At 48.1% G+C, this 13,489-nt stretch overlaps 1 protein-coding gene across 2 annotated transcripts in view; it reads right to left on the bottom strand.

Moving 5' to 3' along the window:
* ZCCHC14 (zinc finger CCHC-type containing 14) overlaps positions 1 to 13,489 on the bottom strand; it is a 749,748-nt gene that overhangs the window by 470,385 nt on the left and 265,874 nt on the right. The window lies entirely within an intron of this gene.

Below are 13,489 nucleotides of genomic sequence, written 5' to 3'. Positions count from 1 at the left end.
ATAACCTGAATATTCCAGGACTCGCTGCTCGGGAGGTTAGAGCCAAGTTGCACTGTGTCCAGAAAAGACAGATGAATGGGAGTATCTGAGAAGGAGTCAGGTGTGACTGCAGCATGTTTATAGAGAACCCCAGCAAATGCAGGAGGTTCGCAGTAGTCTGAAAGTGGGAGACAACAGCCTGTGGGCAAAGACGCCTTCAACAGCCATTCGTCTAGGCAGGGGAAGTTGGACACCCCTAACCTGCGCAGATGAGCTGAGACCACCACCATCCCCTTGGTGAACAAAGGAGGGTCACTGGTAAGGCTGAAGAACAAGTTACTTACCTTCGGTAACGCTTTTTCTGGTGGATACAGTATCTGCCTGTGGATTCCTCACCTTTTGAAGATCTCCTGCACCAGCAGCATTCGGAATTTTTTTGTAGCTCTCCACGCAGACGAGGACGACGTCATAGAAGCCCGGCTTCGCTCGCGACTCCGCTGACGTCACTGGAGCCATAAGAGAGCCTCGTCGGCGTGATTGACGTCAGTTCCGCCCTTTTTTTCCGAGCCTTCGAGGCACACGGACGGACCGACATCAATATGTACAGTATACATAGTACACAGGATTTGAAACAATATACACAGTGTAAAATCAATTCAGAAAAACGCTTCCAATGAAAGTACAATTAAAGAATATCAATATTGTAGGTATACAAAGGTGGACAACGGGGAGGCGGGTGGGTCAGTGAAGAATCCACAGGCAGATACTGTATCCACCACAGGCAGATACTGTATCCACCAGAAAAAGCGTTAACAAAGGTAAGTAACTTGTTCTTCTGATGGATACATTTGCCAATGGATTCCTCACCTTGTGAATAGAGTCCCACAGCAGTCCCCACTCCTGGAGGAGGGTGTTCACCCTTCTATATCAAAAAGTCCTGTAGGACAGAACGCGCAAAAGTGACCATCCCTCCTCACCTCGGAATCTAAGGTGTGGAGGGAGGCCCAAGTTGCAGCTCTACAAATGTCCTCTACAGGAACACCTCTAGACAAAGCACATGTTGAATACTTTGCTCTAGTAGAGTGAGCTCTAATACCCTCCGGAGGTTTCTTACCGGCCAAAGAGTAACAGATCTTGATGCACAAGATAATCCATCTAGAAAGGGTGCGCTTGTGCACCGCTCTGCCTATCCTGCAGTCAGCAAAACCCACGAAGAGCTAGTCATCCACACAATAGTCTTTCGTCCTATTGAGGTAAAAACTCACTGCCCTCTTAGGGTCCAGGCGGTGAAGCCGCTCCTCCTCCTTGGAAGGGGGAGGATAGAAGAAAGGAAGGGTAATGGACTGCCCCAGATGGAAGGGAATTACCACCTTGGGCAGAAAAGCAGCCCTGGTCCTAAGAACCATTCTATCAGCATGATTAGTCAAGAAGGAGTAGTTTCTTACCTGTAACTCCAGTTCTGTAGTAGGGGTATCTCTGTTATAGTCATAATCTAGTGAATAGTCCCGCCCATGTGCGTGGGCCACAGAGCAATCAAAAATTATCTCTTAAGCTGTCCTCAGTGCAGACCTGCATAGACACTTCCGAGAATATTAAAGACAATAATGCAGCCTATACCTAAAAGGCTACACTGTCCAGTACTTCAACTAGAAATGCAAAGGATATTCCACCAACATCACATTTAACACAGTCTGTTAAGTTTCACCCACAGAGAAACGTCCCCTTCACAAAATTCTTGGAATGATAGAGAGGAAGGGATGGACAGACAAGCCCCCATAGGCTGCCATTTTATGTCTGGAAAAGGGATACCGTGCCTTTAAGGAACTCTCCAGAGACCCTCGGTATCCCATGATGCACAGCAAATTCCTTTTACTTTCAGTTCTTTTTTCTGGCTCCTGCTAGCAGGACCCTGGAGCATTAGCTCTTCTGGGGGTTTTGAACTCAGAGCTTGAAGCTCACTTACCCTCCTTGCTGAGGTAATGGCAACAAGAAATACAACCTTTTAAGACAATAGTCTCAAGGGACACTTGTGTAAAGGCTCAAAAGGAGAACCCATCAAGTAGGTTAAGACAAGATTTAAGTCCCATTGAGGCACAATAAATGGAGTGGGCGATATTTGTTGGTAAGGTCCTTAATGAATCGTAACACAATGGGCGATTTAAACAAAGACGGCTGGTCCAGCAAGCAAAGGAATGCTGACAAAGCCGTAGCCACAGCAAAGCCCTGCTGGGCTAGAGAAAGAGCAAACTGAAGGATTTTGGATAAACGAGCCCTTAAGGGGTCAATAGTCTTCTCTCCACACCATGAGACAAATATGGACCACCTATAGGAATAAATAGACTTGGAGGAGTGTCGTCTGACCGAAAGAATCACATCCACCAGGTCAGGTGGGAGAGAGAAAGAATTCAGATTGCCCCGTTCAATCTCCAGGCATGAAGGTGTAAGCTCTGGAGGTGGGGGTGTAGAACCTGCGACTGAGAGAGGAGATCTGCCCTGAAAGGGAGACGGAGCAGAGGGCACAAGGAGAGGTGATCTGTATACCACACCCTTCTTAGCCAATCCAGGGCGATCAATATGACTTGGGCCTGGTCTTGGCAATCTTCCTCAGAACCCGAGGAATCAAGGGTATGGAAGGAAACGTGTAAAGGAGTTGTGAGTCCCAACTAAACTGAAACGTGTCCGCCAAAGTTACCCGCATCGGATACTGGAGACTGCAGAATGACGGGCAGTCAGGGTTCTCGTGAGTGGAAAACAGGTCCACAGGAGGAATTCCCTCACGTCTGGAAGACGTGAAGAATCACCTCTGGATGAAGCCTCCACTCGTGGTCGGCTGAGAACTGCCGACTGAGACTGTCTGCACGCACGTTCAGAACTCGGGCAAGATGATTTGCCATCAGACAAATCCGATGGTCCTGAACCCAGGACCAGAGACGCAGAGCCTCTCTGCAAAGACAATGCAACCCTACTCCTCCCTGTTTGTTGACATACCACATCGCGGTAGTGTTGTCCGTTAGGACCTGAACCGGCTGACCGCGAAGGGAAGGGAGGAAGGCCTTGAGCGCCAAACGTATCACCTGTAACTCCAGAAGGTTGATGTGAAACAACCTTTCCTCTGGAGACCAAAGACCCTTGATCTCCAGGTCCCCCAGATGAGCACCCCACCCTAGAGTTGACGCATCCATTATCACTGTGGCCACCGGCGGAGGTAGATGGAAGGGCTTTCCCTGAGATAGATTGCCTTCCACACTCCACCAAGATAGATCCGCTGCAGCCTCTCTGGAGATCCTCACAGACTCCCTGAGATCTCTGTTGTGCTGATACCACTGCCTGCGGAGGCACCACTGGAGCACCCTCATGTGCCAGCATGCATGGACCAACAGGATGCAGGAAGCAAACAGACCGAGCAGACGAAGGACATTCAGGACTGGAACGACTGCTCCATTGCAAAAAAAAGGAATAATTTCCTGAATGTCGAGAATACTTTGAGGAGGAGGGAATGCTCGACAGACAGTAGTGTCCAGTACCGCCCCTATAAACAGGTTGCGCTGTGAGGGCACCAGGTGAGACTTGGGTACGTTTATCGAATTACCCAATTTGTACAACAGCTGGGTTGTCACCTGCAGATGATGACACACCTTCTCTGGCGACTCTTCTTTGATCAGCCAGTCGTCCAGATAGGGGAAAAATGGAATCCCCGATCTTCTGAGATGGGCTCCCACCACTGCCATCCCCTTGATGAAGACTCGAGGTGCAGTAGTAAGTCCAAACTGATAATGTTGTGAGCCCACCGTGAAACGGAGATACTTCCTGTGCGACTTCAGGATCGGGATATGAAAATACGCGTCCTGCAAGTCAATTGACATCATCCAGTCCTCTGCTGCAGCGCCTGAAGAACCTGCGCAAGGGTGAGCATCTTGAACTTTTCCTGCTTCAGAAAAAGGTTCAAGATCCTGAGATCCAGGATTGGACGTGACCTGCCATCCTTCTTGGGTATCAGGAAATAGTAGCATCCCTGACCCCTCTCCCGCTCTGGAACAACCTCTATTGCACCTTTTTTCAATAAGGTTAAGACTTCCTCCTCCAGGAGAAGAAGGTGGTCCTCCGATGAAGCCCCTTGACAAGGAGGGTAATTTGGAGGAAATTCCCGAAAGGGAAGGGCATACCCATTTTCCACAAGATTGAGAACCCAAAGGTCTGTAGTGACCGATTCCCAATCTTGCAGAAAGTGAGTAAGCCGACCCCCCACAGGTCCAACATGATCCAGAATGGTAGATCTAGGGCTGCTTTGCTGTGGTAAGAGGGGGGGAGGTGGAGGTAGAGGTAGAGGAAGAGGAGGAGGAGGAGGAGGGCTGACGGCCTTGTGGGCGACCTCTGTTTTTGCCCCTGTATGATTTGTACAAGGTGTTTTGCTGCTGCTGTTGCGGTTGTCTATATGTCCGAAAGGACGACCCCCCCAAATCCTCTGTATCTCCTGAAGGACGAGCCTCTAGTTTGCGCTTGAAGACCAAGAGACTTCGCTGTTGCCTTATTGTCTTTAAATCTCTCTAGAGCACCATCAGCCTTTTCCCCAAAAAGTCCTGAACCATCAAACGGTAGGTCTAAAAGCGTAGCTTAAACATCAGCCGAGAACTCCGAGGACTTCAGCCATGCACTCCTTCTTGTAGCTACAGAAGATCTCATTATTCTAGCTACAGAATCAGCAGTGTCTAACCCACTCTGTATCACCTGGCGTGCAGCCACCTGAGTATCATGCAACAACACTTCCTCAAAATTCTATCCTCCTCGGACAGCTTGGGTGCGAGCCGTTTAGCCGAATCCATTAAAGCATGGATATATCTTCCCATAAGACAGGTGGCATTAGTTGACTTTAGTGCCATGCTTGCCGAAGAGAAAACTTTCTTGGCAGATTGGTCAAGTTTCTTAGACTCTCTGTCCGCCGGGACTTGAGGAAAAGCACCTGATGATCTTTAAGAACATACAGCCTGAACAACAAGGCTCTCAGGAGAAGGATGGGAAGATAAAAAGTCAGGATCCCCTGGAGCCACCCTGTATCTCCGAGCAATGGTTTTGGATACTGCAGGAGCTGAAAAAGGCTTGCGCCAAACTTCCATCACAGGGTCAGTGATGGCCTCATTGAATGGTAGAAGAGGTTCAATTACAGAAGAAGGTGAATGGAGAACTTCTGTTAAAATGTTCGACTTAAACTCAGTAGTGGGAAGCTGAAGATTCAAAAAGTTCTGCTGCCTTCTTGATCACTGTGTGATATGGAACCACATCCTTGGATGGCATGTCAGCTGCAGGTAAAACTCCCACACTGGTGAGATATCAAGGCCGCTTGCTTCCCTTAACTCAGCAAAATATTCATCTAAGTCCTGAACCTCACCTTCTTCCATTTCCTCCATCTGATATCTCTGCTCTTCTATAACCCTCTGGGCTTTTCTCCTAGATCCTATTCTTGGAACAGGCGTCGATGGAGCCAAGACTGACTCCGCCGGATTCGGGGCAGGCGTCGTGCACGGATCTGACCACGCCGCCTGCGCCGAACGAGGTCGAATAGACAGCGCCGGTGAAGAAGGAAGCGGCGTCGATGTTCTCGGCGCTGGGAAATGCCAAGCCGGCGCAGCCGGAAGAAAAGGCATGAAAGAGGCCTGGGCATAAGCCTGAGGAACCCCCAAATTAAAAGCTAAAGGACCCATGGGACCCGAAGGTGTACCAGAGGGGTACATAGCTCTGTTGAAGACTCCATACATAGCGAAGGATCTTGACCCAGACCTGAAAAGGGAGGGTAGGTCCCCGGCACTGAAACTGAGGCAGGCGTTACCGTGTTCGGGACAGCCGGCGCCAATAGCGGAACTAATGGAGTAGCCTGCTCCTCCAGCACAGGAATCTCTTCTTCTGGAACCGGAGAATGTACCAAAGTCGGTGAGGGAATCGGCGTCTGAGATCGAGGTGGAGAAGCTGCAGGCGAAGCCGACTTTTCAGGTGCAGCCGGATCCGAGGGGGAAGGAGACACAAAGTCCTTACAGCGTAGACGAGATGGAGAGGTCGACTTTGGCGCCGCTTCCTTGTCAGAATGGCGTCTTGAAGAATGCCTTTTCTTCTTCTTGTGCTTCTTAGCTCTCGAAGCATGCCCCAACGTCCTCTTTGAGCCCGACCCCGACCTGAAGCACGACCTCTACCTTCTCCTACCTTGTTTTTCCTTTCTGATCTTCGCCATGAAGAGCTTCACTTCCCTCTCTTTCAGTGCCTTCAGATTCATCTTCATGCAGCAAGCACATCCCTCGATGTCGTGGTCCTACGATAAACACCATACACAGTCCTCGTGTGGATCAGTAATGGACATGTGTTTTCCGACCTCCCTGCAAGGGTTGAACCAAGGAAACAAGAGGAAGCACAGGAACACAGCCAAAAACACAAAGTAACAAGCGTAACCCGGAGAGTCTAGGAAAAAAGGGAACTTACGTCATCACGCCGATGAGGCTCTCTTCTGGCTCCAGTGACGTCAGCAGAGTCGCGAGCCAAGCCGGGCTTCTATGACGTCGTCCTCGTCGGCGTAGAGAGCTACAAAAAAATTCTGAATGCTGCTGGCACAGGGGATATTCACAAGGTGAGGAATCCACTGGCAGATGTATCCTTCAGAAGGGGACCACAGTAAACTGAAAGTGCTTGTGGCTACCTTGAACTTCAGATAACGCCTGTGTCCCAACAGGATGGGGATGTGAAAATACGCATCCTGCAGGTCCAACGCTACCATCCAGTCATCTTGGAATAGCGCAGACAAGACCTGAGCTACAATAAGCATCTTGAACTTCTTCTTGAGGAAGAGATGGATGGTCTGAAGATCTAAAATTGGTCGCAACCGATCTGCAAGACCGACTTGTCCGATGTTATGGACCTCCAGCGGAGAAGATGATGATGATGATGGTGTGGTCTTGCAGAGTCAGTATAGTAGTGCTTGGAAGCTGCGGCTGCCGAGGGCAGGGTGGGCAACTACTTCCGGATTCCATTCCTTGGTCGGAATGAACCATGTCCCCGCACAACTTGGGAAGTCTGCACAGGAAGGTGGCTGGGATAGGGCCGACGCGGCAGGAAACCCCTTCCAGTGCCATGAAAGGGGCAAAAGCTAGACTGGCCACGAGGTGTAGAAGAGAGGCCCAAGGATCTGGCCATAGCTCCAGAGTCTTGGAACCTCACTAAGACGGAGTCTGCCTTCTCCCCAAAAAGAAGAGTTCCATTAAATGGCATGTCCGTCAAATTCGCCCGGACATCGCCAGAGAAGCTGGTTGTCCTAAGTCAGGCGTGGCACCTCAAGGCCACTGCCATGGAAATCGATCTACCCAGCGCATCCGTCGTATCATGGTTACACCGTATGGCAAATTTTGCTGCATCTCTACCGTCCATAACTATTTGAGAGAGCACAGCCCAGGGTTCCACCGGACTTGTGGTAGCACTTGTGCAACTGTCTCCCAAAGGGAATGGGAGAAAAGGCCAAATAAGCATGCAGTGTTGACCGACCGCAATGCCAGGTTGGAGGAACAAAACATCTTACCAAGTGAATCCAGCCTCTTGGATTCCCTATCCGGAGGGGTGGAAGGGTACGCGCCCTGGGAAGTAGAAGCCGGCACCACCAGGCTTTTGGGGGTGGGATGTTGGCTGAGAAACTTTGGGTCGCGCAGAGCAGGCGATGGCGGCGTGCAATTGTCCTATTAACAGGAGTCCCTGTGCTACACTTAGACCACGTGCCTAGAAGGACATCAGTTTGTGCCTCACTGAAGGGTAGAAGGGGTTCAGAGGTGGAAGCCCCAGGCAGAAGCACTTCGGTCAGGAGATTAGTCCTGACCTTTAGGGAAGGTAGCTCTAGTACAAGGACCTTGGCCACCCTCTTAACTACCATGGCATACTATGCTCCCTTTTCCGTAGCCACAGTTGGTGGAGAGAGCATGCCAGTATCTGGGAAAGTGTCCATTCCACTGGCTTCCCAAAGTTCCCCATACCAGCCCATCTGTTCCGCAGTCATCCTGGCATTCCAAAGGGTCCACAGACCCAAGAAAAAAGCTGATGAGAGGCAACACAAAATATCAATAATGGTACGGGACACAGAAAGAAGAGTTCCTTTAGCAGGTGTTTTTTGATTTCTAATGCAAGTCTTTTATTTGCAAGATCCTTTGTACATTTGTGGAAACAGCCAACACGTTTCACTCTTCATGATGGCTTCTTCAGGTCAAGGATAAAGTGAAGAAATTGCTGATGTCAGCGTAAAAAATCCAAAAGGAGCGCCAACAGTGAACGCCGAGTTGAAGAGTCACTATTGATGGACGAGGTCTCTAGTGTTCATAAGCCTTGTGCCGATAACGTGCATCTTAATACCTCGGTCCAGTTTCAATTCTGTTGCCTCCAAATTAGTGGAGAAGTAAACCAAATGACAATGTAAGCCCTCCAGTGTAATCGGCAAGTGTTCTCAAAGTGTCCGTGAGTCACACCTCCAAGCGATCCCGTGTCCGGCTGGCCATTTGAGGTCGGCAATACGAGTGTTAAATACCCTTGTGACTAGCCTAGGTAGTTCAGTTGTTGCTAACCCTGCTGCCTTGGCTTTTGTGGGTCTATAGGCCCCTCCTATTCCTCTACAGAGCTTAAAACCTCTTCAAAGTGTTCAGGCGACAAAGGGTTCAATCGCCATCTAAATCGGCATGGAGCAAGGCTGTGTCATCGGCAATAAGGATGGGGCTGGAACCAGCGGCACCAACTTCGGGTCTGACGGAGAAGGCTCAATGGCACCACTGGCCTCGACCTGGATCGGATCCGTGAGGCCACACTGGCGTTGTGGTCAGAGCCGATGGCGTTGAATCCAATGGGGTCCCTTCCGACCCAGCAGGGCCTGAAGGCTAACTATAGAGGTCAGCCCGCTCAAATACGCGGAGCATGGCCTCGTAAAATTCTTTAATTTGTGTGGGGGTCACTCCAGCTCTCGGAAAGGGAAGGAGGCACAAAGTCGACACTGGCTCCGGCTCCGGCTCCGCAGAACCGTGCCTAGAGTGTCAGTGCTCCTTACCTCCTTCGTCGATGGACGACAGACGTGGAGAAGATGAAGTCCGCTTGGACTGCTTCTTGGGCTTTTCCCCGAGTGTCCCGAAGACCTTGATCGAGACAAAGAAAACTTAGGGCTCCGGGAGCGGTCCCACGACCTCTTCTTCGATCGTGACCGGGTCCTCTGCGGAATCTCGTTGGATGGTTTTAACTATAGACTCTAGAGACAGACACGGTGGGGGTCAGTACCAACATCATGCAGAGACAGGCACCACATGGCTTGTCACTCGGTCTTCCTCGAAGACATCCTTGCACACGAAGTTGGAAACATTTATGAAGTATAAAAAAAAAAGGCCTGTCAAAAAGCGACAGAGGGGTACCTCTTCCCAGATCAGCGCTTAACTGGCGTGGAATGTAAAGCACTGATGTCCGCGTGCCTGGGTGGCACCTATATATGTGACCACATCATCAAAAGCGATGCAGACATCACGCGGAGCCAAATGAAGCCACCCAATGGACGCGCGCACGGGGTATTCCTCAAGCAAAAGATTCTGGATCCAGTCTGACCCCTGGAAAATTCAAAGGTAAGGAATCTGCAGATGGAAGTCTATCAGATTTATGTATTTAATTAGTGTTGCCAGCTCTGGCTCTTGCGAGAATGTCTCTGCTTTCTTGGGGGGATATTCATACTTGCAAACTCATGTTTTTCAGGACCTAGGCAGATTAGTGTAGGGAAGTCGGATTTGGACAAAGTACTTAGTTGTGGTTCATTGTCAACAGCGTCCTTAGAGGTTTCAGCTGGATGTGATCAGATAGTTGTAATAGTTTGGTGAACCAGTGCTGCCTGGACCATCGTGGAGCAATCAAAATTATTCAACACAGTTCCCAGACCATCTCATCGCAAAACACATTCCCCAAACAACTCTTTGAGGGTGCCAGCTTGAGTACAAAGACAGTGTTGGTTAGCCCCATTGTTGGAAGATCTTGTTCGGAGTGAACTGATTGAGCTCCCATTCGCGGCAATTGTTTTTGGTTCTGTCCAATGTATCTATCAAACTGTTTGAACCAGATGTTCTGCTCTCAAAGTTATTTGATGGGTGAAAGTCCATTTCCAGATTATTTGTGCTTCCTTGGATAGGGCCAAAGATCTTATGACCCCTTGCTTGTTCATATAGTGCAGGGGTCTCCACCCTTCCTTGTACTGAGAGCTACTTATGTTCAATGAAACATTGAGAGCTACTAATATTCAAATGTTGATATGTATATTAATTCAACCAATAAAAAGCTTTCTAATTTAATAAGCTGGACTGCACACAGGTGAGCTACTGAGAAGTGGCTGGAGACCTACAGAGGCTCATGAACTACTGGATGGAGACCCCTGATATAGTGCATACTGGTTGTGCTGTCTGTGCGTATTAACACTGATAAGCCAGTTATCCATGGCAAGAATGCCTGGAGGCTTAATGAAAATACTCTGAGCTCTAGTAAATTTATCAGCATTTTCTTTTGACTCGAAGACCATTTTCCACTTATTTGAAGGTCTTGCTAATGAGCATCCCAGCCCTCTAAGGAAGCCTCTGTGGTATTGACGTAGTTGGGTATTTGAGATAAAGTCAGTTCTGATGAGAGATTTTCGGCCTCTGCCCACCAGGGTAGGTCCTGTGTCATGGTTGGATTGATCTTGATGAGATGGTTGAATGAGACTTGTATTTGAATCCATTGTCCAATTCTTCCCGTAGAGGTCTCATTCTTAGTCTGGTAAAAGGTACTAGTAAGATGGCAGAGGACATCATACCTAGAAGCAATTTGAAAAGGCGTACTGAAATGGACTTTCTTTTTAATAGCCTGTGTGATAATGTTAGGAGCCACGTTTGTCTTTTGTTTGATAAGAATGCCCTGTCATGGATTATATCTAAAATTGCTCCCAGGTTCATTATCCTCGTTGAGATGAGGCAATGACTTCTGATGATTGACGGTTAAGCCTACATTTTTTAACATAGCTAGACAAGCTGCTGTAGCAGTTGATGGTAGTTGGTGCTTTTATGAGCCAATCGTCAAGGTATGGGAATACCTGGAAACACTCCTGTCTTAGGTGAGCTGCCACTGAGGCTAGACATTTCATAAAGATGCAGAGGGATGACTTGAGCCTAAAGGGGAAAGACTGAATTGACAGTGGGTGCCGGCTACCCTGAATCTGATGAATTTGTGATGTTTTATATGAATAGGGATAGGACAGTAAACATCCTGCAGATCTAAGGTTTCCATGTAATCCTCATGATTGAAGAGATGCAGAATGTCTCGAAGGGTTATCAAACAAAAGGACTGTTTCTTCAGGTATTTGGTCAGCTTCCGGAGATCCAAACTGGGTCACTATTCCCCTGAATCTTTTTTTAGGAGGAAAAACGGGAATAGAAGCCCATTCCTTTTTGAGAGTGGGGAACTTTCTCTATTGCTCCTTTTTGGAGCATGGTGAACACTTCTTTCTGAAGCAGATGGAGGTGAGGTGGGTGTGCTCCTTTTGATGGAGTATTTGGCAGTCTTATGAACTCTAAAGTATGACGGTATGTCATACGATCTAATACCCATCTGTCCGATGTGATTTACTGCCATTGATGAGAAAAGGTGGGAATTTTTGCTCCCACAGGTGGTTTATCTGTAATGGGGACAACCAACACATTTGCAATGTCACTGCTTTCTGCCAGTGTCTCCTGCTTGTGATGTTTGTTTTCTCATTGGCGATTGCTTCATGCAAACTGCTGCTGGTGGCGATCTATAGGGCGGTTGTTGGTAGGAAGGTCTGTATTGCTGTTGAGGGTTGAAAATGTTGATACTTCCAGTAGCTTTTTCTGTATGAAAACAAGCCTCTTCCATGTGTCCCTCAAAAAGTCGTCCTTATTTGCAATGTGCCCAAGGATCTTGCACTATTTGTGTCTGCCTTTATTACTTGTAAGCTGCCGTCTATATGCTTGCCAAACAATGCCTCCTCGTCGTATGGCATGTCTAAAAATTTGCTCTGCATCTCAGGCCTGAACTGTGGCCTTCAGCTATCCTTGAAGCCTTAGAACTGCAGACCGAGCCAATTACCTGAATATTGTGGATGCTATATCCATATCACAATCTATGATTTCTGGATAGGTTCTCTCTCTATCCTTCAAGCAAGATTTTCTTTGCTTACCCTTTTTTATCTTCAGGCATAAAGATCTATATATGTGGGGAGGTCTGACCACATTTGTCTGTCGTAACCACCCAGTACTGCTACTGAATTGGCTGCTCGAACCGCCACTGCTGACACTGTCGAAAACCTTTTACCAATATTATCGAGACATCAGTCTTCCCTCCTCGTCGTATGGCATGTCTAAAAATTTGCTCTGCATCTCAGGCCTGAACTGTGGCCTTCAGCTATCCTTGAAGCCTTAGAACTGCAGACCGTGCCAATTACTTGAATATTGTTGATGCTATATCCATATCACAATCTATGATTTCTTGATAGGTTCTCTCTCTATCCTTCAAGCAAGATTTTCTTTGCTTAACCTTTTTTATCTTCAGGCATAAAGATCTATATATGTGGGGAGGTCTGACCACATTTGTCTGTCGTAACCACCCAGTACTGCTACTGAATTGGCTGCTCGAACCGCCACCGCTGACACTGTCGAAAACCTTTTACCAATATTATCGAGACATCAGTCTTCCCTGTAAGGCAGGATTGATACTGGCGTTGAAGGACTCTTGGACCGGCGGCTGAGCCGCTTGCGTCGCTACAGAATCTGGCTATGAGTGCCCAATCAGACATGCAGGCGAATTCTCCGGTCCCTTGTATTTTTTTATTTAAATCGATTCTCGGCATAACAGCAGATACTGTTGCAGGTTTATGACTTTGTGTCTTCTACCAAATGTAATCCACCATTAGGATTGCTCTAACAGATTTTTAGTAGGTACTTTGACGTTATAGAATCAGCAGTCCAATTGCTTAATTGGCAAAGGTAATGAAATGTTTTTGCTGCTCTCCGAGACTATGGAAGACTCCAATGTCATCAGGTGAAGAGGCTACCGGGTTGTGGTGTAGGTGGCGATGGTGTCTGAATCAGGCAGTCATCGCATTTGTTGGAAATAGACTGATTACCAGGGAAGCACTGCAATGCTGGAGACCAGGGTCATTCAGGGAGCCACAGGTAGTGGTATGGGACGAGGAATACTTGGCATTGTAGCTTGTGGTCGACACATCAAAGAAGCTGGTTTTGTGGGTTCCAGCAATCATTTATAATAGTCCTAATAACATAGCCTGGAGAGCCTGAACCAAGGCTATAGGAACTTGACCCCTGCCCTTGAGACGGAAGGTGAATGAAATGTTGAAAACGCTCTATATTTTGCATAGTTTTTCTATGTATTGCTGTCTAGGATCATAGTAATGTTCATAATAGTCCTCCTCATCCTCCTCGTGACATTTAGTTCGGTGGGACTTCAGAGTCGTCCTCATTAAAGAGGTGAC

This window comes from Lissotriton vulgaris, chromosome 12, assembly GCF_964263255.1.
Source record: "Lissotriton vulgaris chromosome 12, aLisVul1.2, whole genome shotgun sequence".
Taxonomy (NCBI): domain Eukaryota; kingdom Metazoa; phylum Chordata; class Amphibia; order Caudata; family Salamandridae; genus Lissotriton; species Lissotriton vulgaris.
This window is presented reverse-complemented; position numbering and strand designations above follow the sequence as displayed.